Raw genomic sequence first — 13,049 nt, forward strand, 5'->3', positions numbered from 1 at the left:
TGCACCATAAAAAATCAACTGAATAAAAAATTAGTAATGGAAGAACTGAGGAACAAAAAAACAGTAAGACACATGTAAAACAAATAGCTATATGGCAGGAGTAATTCTTTATCAGCAATCACATTAAATGTAAACAGGCTAAATCCTCCCCTTCTATAAAAATACAGAGCTGGCTATATTGAATCAAAAACAACAACAACAACAACAACAACAACAACAACAACAGGGGCACCTGGCTGGCTCAGTCAGTGGAGCATGTAACTCTTGGTCAGAGTTGTAAGTTTGAGGCCCACATTGCATGTAGAGATTACTTAAAAATAAAATCTTTAAAAACAACAAAAACAGCATCTATCTGTATACTGTCTACAAGAGACTCACCTTAGATATAAAGACATAAACAGGTTGAAAGTAAAAGAATGGAAAAAGATATTCCATGCAAATAGTAAACAAAACAGATCTGAGGTGGCTAAATTACTATCAAAATAGACTTTTTATTTATTAGACAAAATAGACTTTAAGTTAAAAAAGAGACAAAGAAGGACATTATATATTGATAAAAGATTCAGTGAAAGAAGACATATTGATTATAAATATATACACACTTAATAAAGGAAACTCTAAATATATGAAGCAAACATTGACAGAGTTGAAGGGAGAAATAGAGAGTTCTATAGTAATAATAGCTGGAGATTTCAGTACCCCACTTTTAGCTATGGAAAACAGTTTGGTGGTTCTTTAAAAGGGTAAACACAGAGTTACCATACGCTTCAACTATTTCTTCCTTCCAAACAAACTGAAAGCGAGGACTCAGGAGATACTTGCATGCCAGTGTTCATTGCATCATTACTCACAATGGCCAAAAGGTGGAAAACCCAAACATCCATCAACAGATGAATGGAGAAACAAAATTGTGGTGTATACACACAATGGAATATTTTTCAGCCATATAAAGGAATGAATATCTAACACATACTGCAACATGGATAAACCTTGAAAACATTATCTTAAGTGAAATAAGCCAGATGCTAAAAAGCAAATGTGTGATTCCACTTATATGAGGTATCTAGAATAGGCAAATTCACAGAAAGTAGACTAAAAGTTACCAGGGGCTGAGAGGAGGGAGAAATGAGCAGCTATTGCTTAATGGTTACAGAGTTTCTGTCTGGAGTGATGAAAACATTTTGGAAATAGATACCGATGATGGTTTCATAACATTGTGAATGTAATTAACTTTTTTTTTTAAGTTTATTTATTTTGAGAGAGAGAGAGAGAGCGCACGCGAAGTGGGTGGGGGCAGGAGAGAAAGAGAGAGAGAATCCCAAAAAGGCTCCCCAGAGCTCAGAACCCACGAACTGTGAGATCATGACCTGGGTCAAAAACAAGAGTCAGTTGCTCAACCAACTGAGCCACGCAGACGACCCTCATGAATGTGATTAATGTCACTGAATTGTACATTTAAAAATGGTTAAAGTTGTAAATTTTATGTTATAACCAAAATTTTTAAAATTAATAATATCCAAAAAGTATTGAATTGTACACTTTAAATAGGTGAAAATATATGATATCTGAATCACAACTCGATAAAGCTATTTTTTTAAGTTTTAAAATTTGATGCTCAGTTTATTGCTTTTTCTTTTCTGAATCATGCTTTTGGTGTCGAGTCTAGGAACGCTTAGTTTAACTTTAGATTCTGAAAATTTTCTCCTACACTTCTCAAAAAAAGTGTTATAGTTTTTACATTTAATATTTATGTCTATAATTCATTTTGAGCTAATTTTTGTATATGGTCCTTTGGTGGTGGTGGGGTGCTATGGATGTCTGATTGCTAGACCACCATTACATTGCTTCTGCACCTTTGTAAAAAAATCATTTGGGGATATTTGTGTGTCAAGTTCCTGCTATATAAGTCTTGAAATCTGATAAACTGATTCCTTGCATTTTATTCTTCTTTTTTTCAAAATTGTATTAGTGATTCAAGTTCCTTTGATTTTTAATATAAATTTTAGAATAATCTTGTCTCTATCTTATATGATTTTTTTGTAGAGACTGGGATTTTTAAAATATATTATTATTTTAATGTTTATTTATTTTTGAGAGAGAGAGAGTGGCAGAGTATGAGCAGAGAAGGGGCAGAGAGAGAGGGAGACACAGAATCTGAAGCAGGCTCCAGGCTCTGAGCTGTCAGCACAGAGCCTGACATGGGGCTTGAAATCACAAGCCATGATATCATGACCTGAGCCCAAGTTGGAAGCTTTACCAACTGAGCCATCCAGGTGTCAAGACTGGGATTTTGATAGGAATATAATTATTCCTATTATTCTTGCATGAATTAGAATTCCCATTATTTTGTTACATAAGAGAGTTGAGAATGGACATTGTTTAAATTTTATTTTCCAAATGTTGCTAATGCTATACAAAAATTACAACTTAAAAAAATATGACTGATGTCTATAATTTGACCTTGTATCCTAGACAGAGCTAAATTCATTTATCAGTTCTAGCAGCTGTTTTACAGATTCCTTGTAAATAGTGTCACCTGCAGATGGAGGCAATTTACTTCTTCTCTTCTCCCATCCAAGTACTAACCAGGCCCGACCCTGCTTAGCTTCTGAGATCAGACGAGATCGGGCGCGTTCAGTGGTATGGCCGTAGACTACTTCTTCTCTTCTGATACTTATGACTTTCCTTTTTCTTGTCTTATTGCACAGGCTAGGACCTCCAGTACAATGTCGAATAGATATGGTAAAAGTGGTCATCTTTGGCTTATTCACAATCTTAGAGTGAAAGTATACAATATTTGACCTTTAAGTATCATCTTGGCTGTGGATTTTTTTCCTATATATCTTTTGTGAAATGAGGAAGTTCCCTTCCACTGAGTTTTTAATTTCAGTTATTGTATTTTTTTTAAAGTTTATGTATTTATTTTGAGAGAGAGAGAGAGAGAGAGCGCACGTGCGAGCGCTCGGGGGAAGGGCAGTCAGACAGGGAGAGACAGAATCCAAAGCAGAGCCCAACTTGGGGCTTGGTCCTACAAACCATGAGATCATGACCTGATCTGAAGTGATATCAAGATTCAGATGCTTAACTGATTGACCCACCTAGATGCCCTATCAGTTATTGTATTTTTAATTACTGAAAGTTCTATTTGTTTGTTTGTTTTCAAATTTGCTAGGTCATTTGGTGGTTGTAGTGGTATGTTTTGTTTATTTTATTTTTTTAATTTGAGAGAGAGAATGGGGGAGGGGCAGAGGGAGAGAGAAAAAGAATCTTAAGCAGGCTCCACACTCAGCATGGACCCCAACGAGGGGCTCAATCCTATGACTCTGGGATCATGACCTGAGCCGAAATCACGAATCTGACACTCAACTGACTGAGCCTGCCAGGAGCCCCTGTTTTATTTCTTTAAACATAATAATCAGGGGCACCTGGTTACCTCACTCAGTAAAACATGTGGCTCCCGATCTGGGGGTTGTGAGTTCGAGCTCCATGTTGGGTGTGGAGATTACTTAAATAAATAAACTTTAAAAACAAACATAATAATCAGAGATTATAATTTTGGTGTAATAATTCCAATATATGAAATACTTACAGGTGTTGGCTTCTGCTTTTTTAAAAAAAATTTTAATGTCTATTTATTTTTGAGAGAGACAGAGCATGAGCGGGTGAAGAGCAGAGAGAGAGGCAGAAACAGAATCTGAAGCAGGCTTCAGACTCCAATCTGTCAGCACAGAGCCCTATGTGGGGGGGTTGAACCCATGAACTGTGAGATCATAACCTGAGCCAAAGTCATATGCCCAGCTGACTGAGCCAACCAGGCACCCGGGGCTTCTGCTTTCTGTTATTTCTCTGTGTGCTGGGATATTTCTGACTGTATATTCTCTGAAAACCTATTTGAAAGAATTTGTATTTGCCCCTATCAGTTGCCTAAACACTGCCAATCTGCATTCACTTTAAATATATAGCTTGAGGAATTTTTTTTTCCCCTTGACCACACAAATGATGTTATTTGGAGCTACATATCCACTCCACGGCTGACAACTCAGAACCAAGGACTTATTTTGCAATTCCCTAGGGCCGGGGGCCTGGGTCAGGTTACTCCTGATTGACTGCTTTTCAAATCCAGCAGGAGGCATTTCTTCTAAATTACTGGGCGGGGGTTTAGATTTCTGTTCTGTGTCACCTGCTGACATTGACCTAGTTTGGCAAATGCTTTCAGGATGAAGGCAGTTTCAGTGCTCAGGTTCCTCTGTGGGCTCACATTTTCACCTAGATTTTAGACTGGTAATTTGTTCTTCTTTGTTCTTCAGGGCTTTAAAGAAGTTGTTTATTATTATTATTATTATTATCATCATCATCATCATTGTTATTGTTATATCTTTTATCCTGTATTTTCATTGTTTTTAGGAAGCAGATTGGTCTTAATAGCCTGCTATATTTACCATAAAGGATTCTCTGCTTTTAAGCTTAAAAAAAAATGGGGTGCCTGGGTGGCTCAATTGGTTAAGCGTCTGACTTCGGCTTAGGTCATGATCTCCCAGTTCCTGAGTTTGAACCTGGAATCAGACTCCCCGCTGAGAGTGTGGAGCCTGCTTGGGATTCCCTCTCTCTCCTTTCTCTGTTCCTCCCCAACTTGTGTGTGCATGTTCACACTCTCCCTTTCTCTCTCTCTCTCTCTCTCTCTCTCTCTCAAAAATAAATAGGGGCGCCTGGGTGGCTAAGTCAGTTAGGCGTCCAATTTCGACTCAGGTCATGATCTCACGGTCAGTGAGTTCCAGTCCCGCGTCAGACTCTGTGCTGACAGCTCAGAGCCTGGAGCCTGCCAGATTCTGTCTCCCTCTCTCTCTCTGCCCCTCCCCCACTTATGCTCTGTCTCTCTCTCTCTCTCTCAAAAATAAATAAAATGTAAAAAAATGTTTTTAATAAAAAATAAAATAAATTTTTAAAAAATCTCTTTTCAGCTCTCATCTCCTCTAGAATTATGTTTTTGTGTATTTAAACCTGTTTAAAAAAATTCCTTCACTCTTCTTTTATTTTATTTTAATTTTTTTTTATTTGGCGTTTATTTATTTTTGAGACATAGAGAGACAGAGCATGAACGGGGGAGGGTCAGAGAGAGAGGGAGACACAGAATCTGAAACAGGCTCCAGGCTCTGAGCTGTCAGCACAGAGCCTGATGCGGGGCTCGAACTCACGGACTGTGAGATCATGACCTGAGCCGAAGTCGGTCGCCCAACGGACTGAGCCACCCAGGCGCCCCTTCACTCTTCTTTTAAAGGAGTTTCTGGAAAAGCTAGAGATAAGTGCCTGCAGACCACCATATTTAACCAGAAGTCTCCCGTTCATGTCTTGTTATATCATCTCTACAAATAAAAATATGACTAAAAGGATAAGGCTGAACAGGATGCTTCTCTCTGGTCCTGTCACTTGATGGCTGATTTCCAACTTGGGGGAAATAGTTGTTCCACACGACGAGCCCTCTACTAAAGAGCAGATACCCTTTCCTCCCTCTTCATCATCCTCAGTCTCCACTGCCAGACTGAGGGCACACGTGGCAGCAGCCACTGCTCCCACCACCCCTTCCAGCCCCAACCAGTAAACAAGATTGTCTCCGTGGGTTGAGATTGAAAAGATTTCCCAAATGATTCTGATATGACCCCATCACTCATTAGAGACTCACTGGGGTAACTCTTGCCCCCTACAGAGGCCATTGGAAGACTTCTTGACCCTTGACTAAGTTACCAAACCCTGTTCTGTGCTCTGGTAACATCTGTGCTTCTCTGATTGAAGCATTCCCCTTGAAAATGTTATCAACAATTATTTTCCCGAGACCCAAGGCTGCTCCACCCCCAGCCTTTTCTATCTCAATTGATAGTAACTCCTCCTTCAGTTGCTCCCGTCAAAAACCTTAGAGTGATTCTTAATTTGTGTCTTTATCTCATAACCCATTTCCAACCTTTTGAGAAATCCTGGGGGCTCTACCTTCAAAATCCATCCAGAGGACACCTGGGCGGCTCATTCGGTTAAGCGTCTGACTTCAGCTCAGGCTATGGAATCACAGTTCGTGAGTTTGAGCCCCGCATCCGGCTCTCTGCTGTCAGCACAGAGCCTGCTTCAGATCCTCTGTCTTCCGCTCTCTCTGCTCCTCCCCGACTCCTGCTCTCTACTCTCTCCAAAAAAAGTCAAACTTCAAATAATAATAAAAAATAAAACAAAATAAAATTTATTAAAAAAAAAAAAAAAAGCTTTAAAAAATACGTCCGGAACCTATTTTTCACCACTGTCATTACCGCGCTGGGACACCCTACCATCATCTACACACTGTGGCACACATTATTGCAGTAACCTTCCAGCAAGCCTGCCTGCTTCTACCCTTGTCCCTTTGGTTAATTCTCGACCTAGCAGCCAGAATGGTTATTTTAAAATACAAGTTAGATGATGTCACTCTTCTGCTTAAAACATTGCAATGGCTCCCTATTTCAGAGCAAACTCCAAGCATACAAGACCCTACAAGACGTGCACTCCCTCTCTCCTCATTCACGATGCTCCACCAACACCCTTGTTGTTCTCCAGTAACACCAAACACCTGTCCCCTCCACCTGGCACACTCTTCCACCAGATAGCCCATTAGTTAACCATCTTTCCTCCTCCAATTCTTTGTTCGGATCTCACTTTCTCACGGGTGTCTAATCTGGCCAAACCTGCTCCCTGTACCTTGCTCTACAGTAGTGACCCCTGTATCCATGGTTTCACTTTCCAGTTTCAGTCACACATGGTCAACGACGGTCTGGAAGCAGATAATTCTTCTGAACGTCAAGAGTAGCCTAACACGACATTACCACGCCTACGTCCTTCCCCTTGCTTCATCTCATGATGTGGGCCCTTTATCATCTCACATCATCACAAGAAGGTGAGTACAGTACAATAAGATATTTTGACAGAGAGGCTACATTCATATAACTTTTATTACAGTATATTGTTATAATTATTCCTTTTTATTCTTATTGTTAATCTCTTACTGTGCCTAATTTATAAGTCAAACTTTATCATAGGTATGTATGTATAGGAAAAAATATAGCATATGTAAGGTTCAATACTATCTGGGGTTTCAGGCATCCACTGGGGGTCTTGGAACATATTCCTACAAATAAAGGTGGGACTACTGTACTTCACCACCACCCTCCTCCCCCCCCACCCCCACCCCGTCCTGTTCCATCTTCTAACACACTATGAAGTGTGATGTCTCCCTTGTTTAAGAATGGAAACTACAGGGGCGCCTGGCTGGTTTAGTCAGTTAAGCTGCCGACTTTGTCTCAGGTCAGATCTCTTGGTTTGTGAGTTCGAGCCCCGCGTCGGGCTCTGTGCTGACAGCTCGGAGCCTGGAGCCTGCTTTGTATTCTATGTCTCCCTCTCTCTCTACTCCTCCTCCGCTCATGCTCTCTCTCTGTCTCAAAAATAAATAAACTTTAAATATATATATATATATATATATATATATATATATATAAACTTAAAAAAAAAAAAAAAAAAAAAGAACGGAAGCTACAAGAAGGCAGAGTCTGTTTTGTTCACCGAGACCAAGAACTTAGCATAGTGTCTGTCACAGTGGCAGGTACTCAATAAATTTAAACTCAAAATATTTAAACTTTAAATGCCTGTATTCCTCGCAATACTCCAACTAAGAAGTATGACTAACAGTATCAGGTGGTGGGACCCAGGGGTTCTCGGATTCCCACTACCTTCACCAGCACCCAGGAGGGGAGCCATTTTAATTAGAAACACTGAATTTTCAGTTCACCCAAGGCTCAGCTTCCGGAAAGTGTGCGTCCCAGGCTCACCACGTTCAACCTGGGCGATGTTCCCCTTCCCCCAGCGCCAGGGTCACTCATCCAATCAAAATCTCTGTCCTTTCTACCCCTTAAAGGACTTCGCTCTCCAAAAGATTGTGCCAAGAGGGGCGGGACGCAGCAAATTTAGCAGGTGGGCGTTGCCCTACGGCCGTTGCCTAGGTCACGGAGGAGCTGTACCCCCTCAGAGAGGGAAAATGGGCGGAGTGTGGAAGCGGACATCCCGCCCCTATCATGGAGCGGCCTGGGATTGGCTAGCCACTGTCGAGCCGCGCCCCCAACAGGGCTCGCGCCGCGCCCCCAACAGGGCTCGCGCCGCGCCCCCAACAGGGCTCGCGCCGCGCCCCCAACAGGGCTCGCGCCGCGCCCCCAACAGGGCTCGCGCCGCGCCCCCAACAGGGCTCGCGCCGCGCCCCCAACAGGGCTCGCGCCGCGCCCCCAACAGGGCTCGCGCCGCGCCCCCAGCGGTTAGGGTAGGTCGATCGGTTCCTACGCTCCCGCCTGGCAAGGAGCCCTCAAAGGCCCCGACACTTGAGCCCCTCCCGGAGTAATCGCCCAGGGTTGGCGCGCGGAGATGTGCCTCAGCCCCCGGAACTCTGAGATCCCAGGTTCCCTGGTTATTCTCGTTCAAGCTGCGCAGCAAGCCCAGAGATCGGGATCCAGGGCCAAGACATTCTTGAGAAACCTCGGCCCAGGGCCGGCACCTCGCCAAAGCCGCTGTTGAAAAGGAGGACTGGACTCAACAGGTGACCTCCAAGGAGCCTGCCCAGTCTGACAGGTCCTTTTCTTCACGGAAGTCCCTGGACTTCGACTTCCCCAAGTGTAAATGAATAGGCATCGGGGAAAACCAGAACTGGCCCCAGCTCTGGCTCTCACTCGCTGTGTGGCCTCGGATAAGTCACAGCCTATATCTAGGCTGGTTCCTTCATCCCACCCTGAAAGGGATTGGACTAGATGTCCTCTGATGTCCCGTTTTGTTCTTCCTAGTTATGAAGCAGCCTTGATAACAGGCTGTAAAGTTTCTTTTTAATGTTTGACGTGTACCCATATTGTGAGCGATTCACTCTGCTCTCTGTTCATCCACCTTCACTTTCTGTGCCCAGAAGTTCCAGGAATGAAAAGTCTGGAAGAGCATCTAGAAATAAAATAGGGACTGTCAAGAGATACTGAAGGGGTGATAGCTTGCAGCTCAAGAGGCGATGCTGAAGAGAGAATGAAATAATCCTCCATACTTTGACCCCCTCATTTTACAGAAGAGAAAACTATGAGTAGCTAAGTCAGCCTAATAGGAAGAACCCAGGCTTTCTAACTTGACTGCATGATCAGCCCCTTTATACATAGTGTCGGCAAACAGAAGGCGTAAATATGTAAAAACAGATAAAGAAATTGTCCACAGAAATAAAAACAATTTAGTTTATAACTTTAATTCAATATTTTTCAATTAATTAGAAACTTCCCACTTTCATTTTCTTAAGATTTGTATCCTGCCTACATTTGGGGTGACCTACAAAGCAGAAACAGAGCAATAAAAAATAAGACCGAAGCACATTATTTCCTCCTCCTGCTTTTCCTTTCTGTCACCATTATCTCCCCAGAGGAGCTTCTCAACTTCTGATGTTCCAAAACCTCCTCTGTAATATTCTTCAGTGGTCATCCACACACACACAAAGCCAACTAAAGCCAAAAACTAAATGTGACATTTATATGAAATGTCCAGATGAGGTAAATCTTTAGAGACAGAAAGTACATTAGTAGTTGCCTAAAGTGTGTATTTGGGGGGGGGGGGAGGGAAGTGGAGATTGAGGGGAAACAAGAAGTGACTCCTAATAAATATGAAGTTTATTTCAGAAATGATGAAAGTGTTCTAAAATTATGGTGACAGTCGCACAACTCTGTAAACAGATTAGAAATAACTGAATTGTGCACTGCACTTTAAGTGTACACAGTATGTGAATTCTATCTTGATGAAGTTGTAACAAAAGAGACTGACCAGGACGCCTGGGTTGCTCAGTCCTTTAAGCATCTGACTTTGGCTCAGGTCATGATCTCAGGGCTCGTGAGTTTGAGCCCCACATCAGGCTCTGTGCGCCCGCTTAGGATCCTCTGTCTCCCTCTGTCTCTCTGCCCCCTTGCCTGCTCTCTCTCGCGCGCGTGCTCTTTTTTCCAAAAATAAACATTAAAAAAGAGAGAAACTGACCAGAAAGCAATAGCAGGGACACCTGGATGGCTCAGTTGCTGGAGCATGCAACTCTTGATCTTGGGGTTGTGAGTTCAAGCCCACACTGGGTGTAGAGATCACTTAAAAATAAAAGCTTCAGAAAGGAAAGAAGGAAGGGAGGGAGGGAGGGAGGGAGGGAGGGAGGAAACGTGTCTTTGCTTCTTCCCTGGGTTCTATGTGTATATATCCCCACATTCTTAGGAGAGCTGAGCGGCTATTCTGGGGTATTTACTTCTGCAGACACTTCCTGAGTCTCAAAGTGTGTCACCCCCCAGGTTGCCTACCTCCTGCTCCAACCACCACTTTACGCTGTGCCCGGCTCCGTGTGACGGAAGGAAGCATGCTGATTCCCCTGCTCACAGGACACCTCATTTCCTGCCTACCCTGGATGGAATTGAGATAAAGAAGGGAAGGATATGGGGCATCTGGCTGGCTCAGTCGGTGGAGCATGTGACTCTTGGCCTGAGGTTGTGAGTTCGGGCCCCACATTGGGTGTAAAGATTACTTTAAAAATCTTAAAATAAAAAAAAAAAAAGGAGGGGGAAAGAATACACATGGCAGAATAGAGGTGTCTCGGGGGGAGATTGAAGAATTGAGACAAAGAGAAAATCAGAAAGAACAAAAGGGAATGTTGAGCAGGAAAAGAATGTCAATCCTTTGTGATTTTTTCCCCCTCCTGGGCTACTTCGAAAGATGGCAGATAGTGTTTGAGTAGCTTTCCTCATGGTTTTGGTTGCCTTCTTCCCAGAGGAGTTCTCGGAGGGAGAATCATGCAGTAGATTGTATCACATCTCCTCCCTTTAAGTCTTTACTAAAAGTTCACCTTCTCAGAGAAGTCTTCCTTGGCCTCCCTATCCAAAACTTCAACGTCTTCCTTGTCCTTGACACTTACTGTTATACCCCTTCATTTATTTTTTTTTAATTTTTTTTAACGTTTATTTATTTTTGAGACAGAGAGAGACAGAGCATGAACAGGGGAGGGGCAGAGAGAGAGGGAGACACAGAATCTGAAACAGGCTCCAGGATCTGAGCTGTCAGCACAGAGCCCGACGCGGGGCTCGAACTCACGGAGTGTGAGATCATGACCTGAGCCGAAGTCGGACGCTTAACCGACCGAGCCACCCAGGCACCCCTATCTTTTTTTTTATTACAGTCTTTGTTACCTGTCTTCCTTAGAATTTAACCTCTATAAAGACAGAAATTTTTGGTTTTTTATTTTAGTTTTTAGCTGTTTTGCTCACAAGTGTATCTACAGTGTCTCGAAGAGCCCAGAGTAAGCACTCAACTCTTATTTATTGAATGAATAAATGGATGACTGAACTACAACATGCTGCTGGGCACTTTTTTTTTTTTAATGTTTATTTATTTTTTGACAGAGAGAGACAGAGTGTGAGCAGGGGAGGGGCAAAGAAAGAGAGGGAGACACAGAATCCAAAGCAGGCTCCAGGCTCTGAGCTGTCAGCACAGAGCCCAACGCGGGGCTCGAACTCACAAGCTGTGAGATCATGACCTGAGCTGAAGTCAGACGCTTAACTGAGCCACCCAGGCGTCCCATGGGCACTTTTGTAATAAAAAGGGAAAGTCTTAAGAGAGTATGTTGTAAATCTGACAGATTCATAGCTCTCAGGCAAAGACAGAAAGAGGCCTTTTTTTTTTTTCTTTCCCATTTGGACCCATCTTAAAAACAAAACAAAACAACAACAAAAAAACACAACTCTGGAGTCAGAGGAGAGAGGTGCAGGATGACATTTGGGTGGTGCAGGATTAGCATGATGAACTCAAAACTTGTAAGTTAACAGTTTCTTTGACTGGATCATCCATGCAGAGATGATGAATGCCAGTCACTTTTCTTTTCTACTATTTTATTTTTAAAAGTAATCTCTACACCCAACATGGGGCTCAAACCCACACCTCGCAATCAAGAGTTGCATCTCCCTCTGACTGAGCCAGCCAGGTGCCCCTCCAGTCACCTTTCTGACTACCAGGACTGGTTTCTGATCCAACACCAGTTCTCAGAATCAGTTTAACGTTTGCAAAATTCCGTAACATTGTGAAGCTTCACTTCCTTCTTCTGCACACTAGGGTAATACCTTCACAGTGGTAAGGATTCAGGGAGATAAAGTATGAAAGTGGCTGTCGGTCCCTGGCATGCAGCAGGTATCTGATTATTGTTTTCCCTCTCTGCCCTTTTTTGGGAAACTACTTTTCTCTCCTGTGATTTTTTTCTTCCTGCAAACACAGGCTTGTTCCTCAAGAGTTTAAAGTTACATTGCCAATTTTTTTCTTTTTAATCTCAAGTTTTCTCTTCAGGTATGTATGTATGTATGTATGTATTTATAAATGTTTATTTTTGAAAGAGAGAGAGACAGAGAGACAGAGAGCGAGTGGCAGAGGGGCAGAGAGAGAGGGAGACACAGAATCCGAAGCAGACTCCAGGCTCTGAGCTGTCAGCACAGAGCCCAATGTGGAGCTTGAACCTATGAACTATGAGATCATCACCTGAGCCGAAGTCAGCTGCTTAACCAACTGAGCCATCCAGGTGCCCCATTCTCTTCAGGTTTTTAAAGAGTTTTGAAGATCTATATTAATTCTAAAAGTATAACTTGGGGCACCTGGGTGGCTCAGTCGGTTAAGCATCCGACTTCAGCTCAGGTCACGATCTCACGGTCTGTGAGTTCGAGCCCCGCGTCGGGCTCTGGGCTGATGGCTCAGAGCCTGGAGCCTGCTTCCGATTCTGTGTCTCCCTCTCTCTCTGCCCCTGCCCCATTCATGCTCTGTCTCTCTCTGTCTCAAAAATAAATAAAAACGTTAAAAAAAAATTTTAAAGTATAACTTTTAATTACTTAGGGAGGCAGTTAAAGAAGGACATGAGAGAAAATTAGTGAAGGGTAGTTGGGTTTGGCATTTGCTTCGGGTACACTACTTGGCATATTACCCAAAACCCCAATAAGAGGAATGCTGAGTTCCTGGATCCTGCCCCAAATCCC

This window comes from Panthera leo, chromosome E3 (assembly GCF_018350215.1).
Source record: "Panthera leo isolate Ple1 chromosome E3, P.leo_Ple1_pat1.1, whole genome shotgun sequence".
NCBI lineage: Eukaryota > Metazoa > Chordata > Mammalia > Carnivora > Felidae > Panthera > Panthera leo.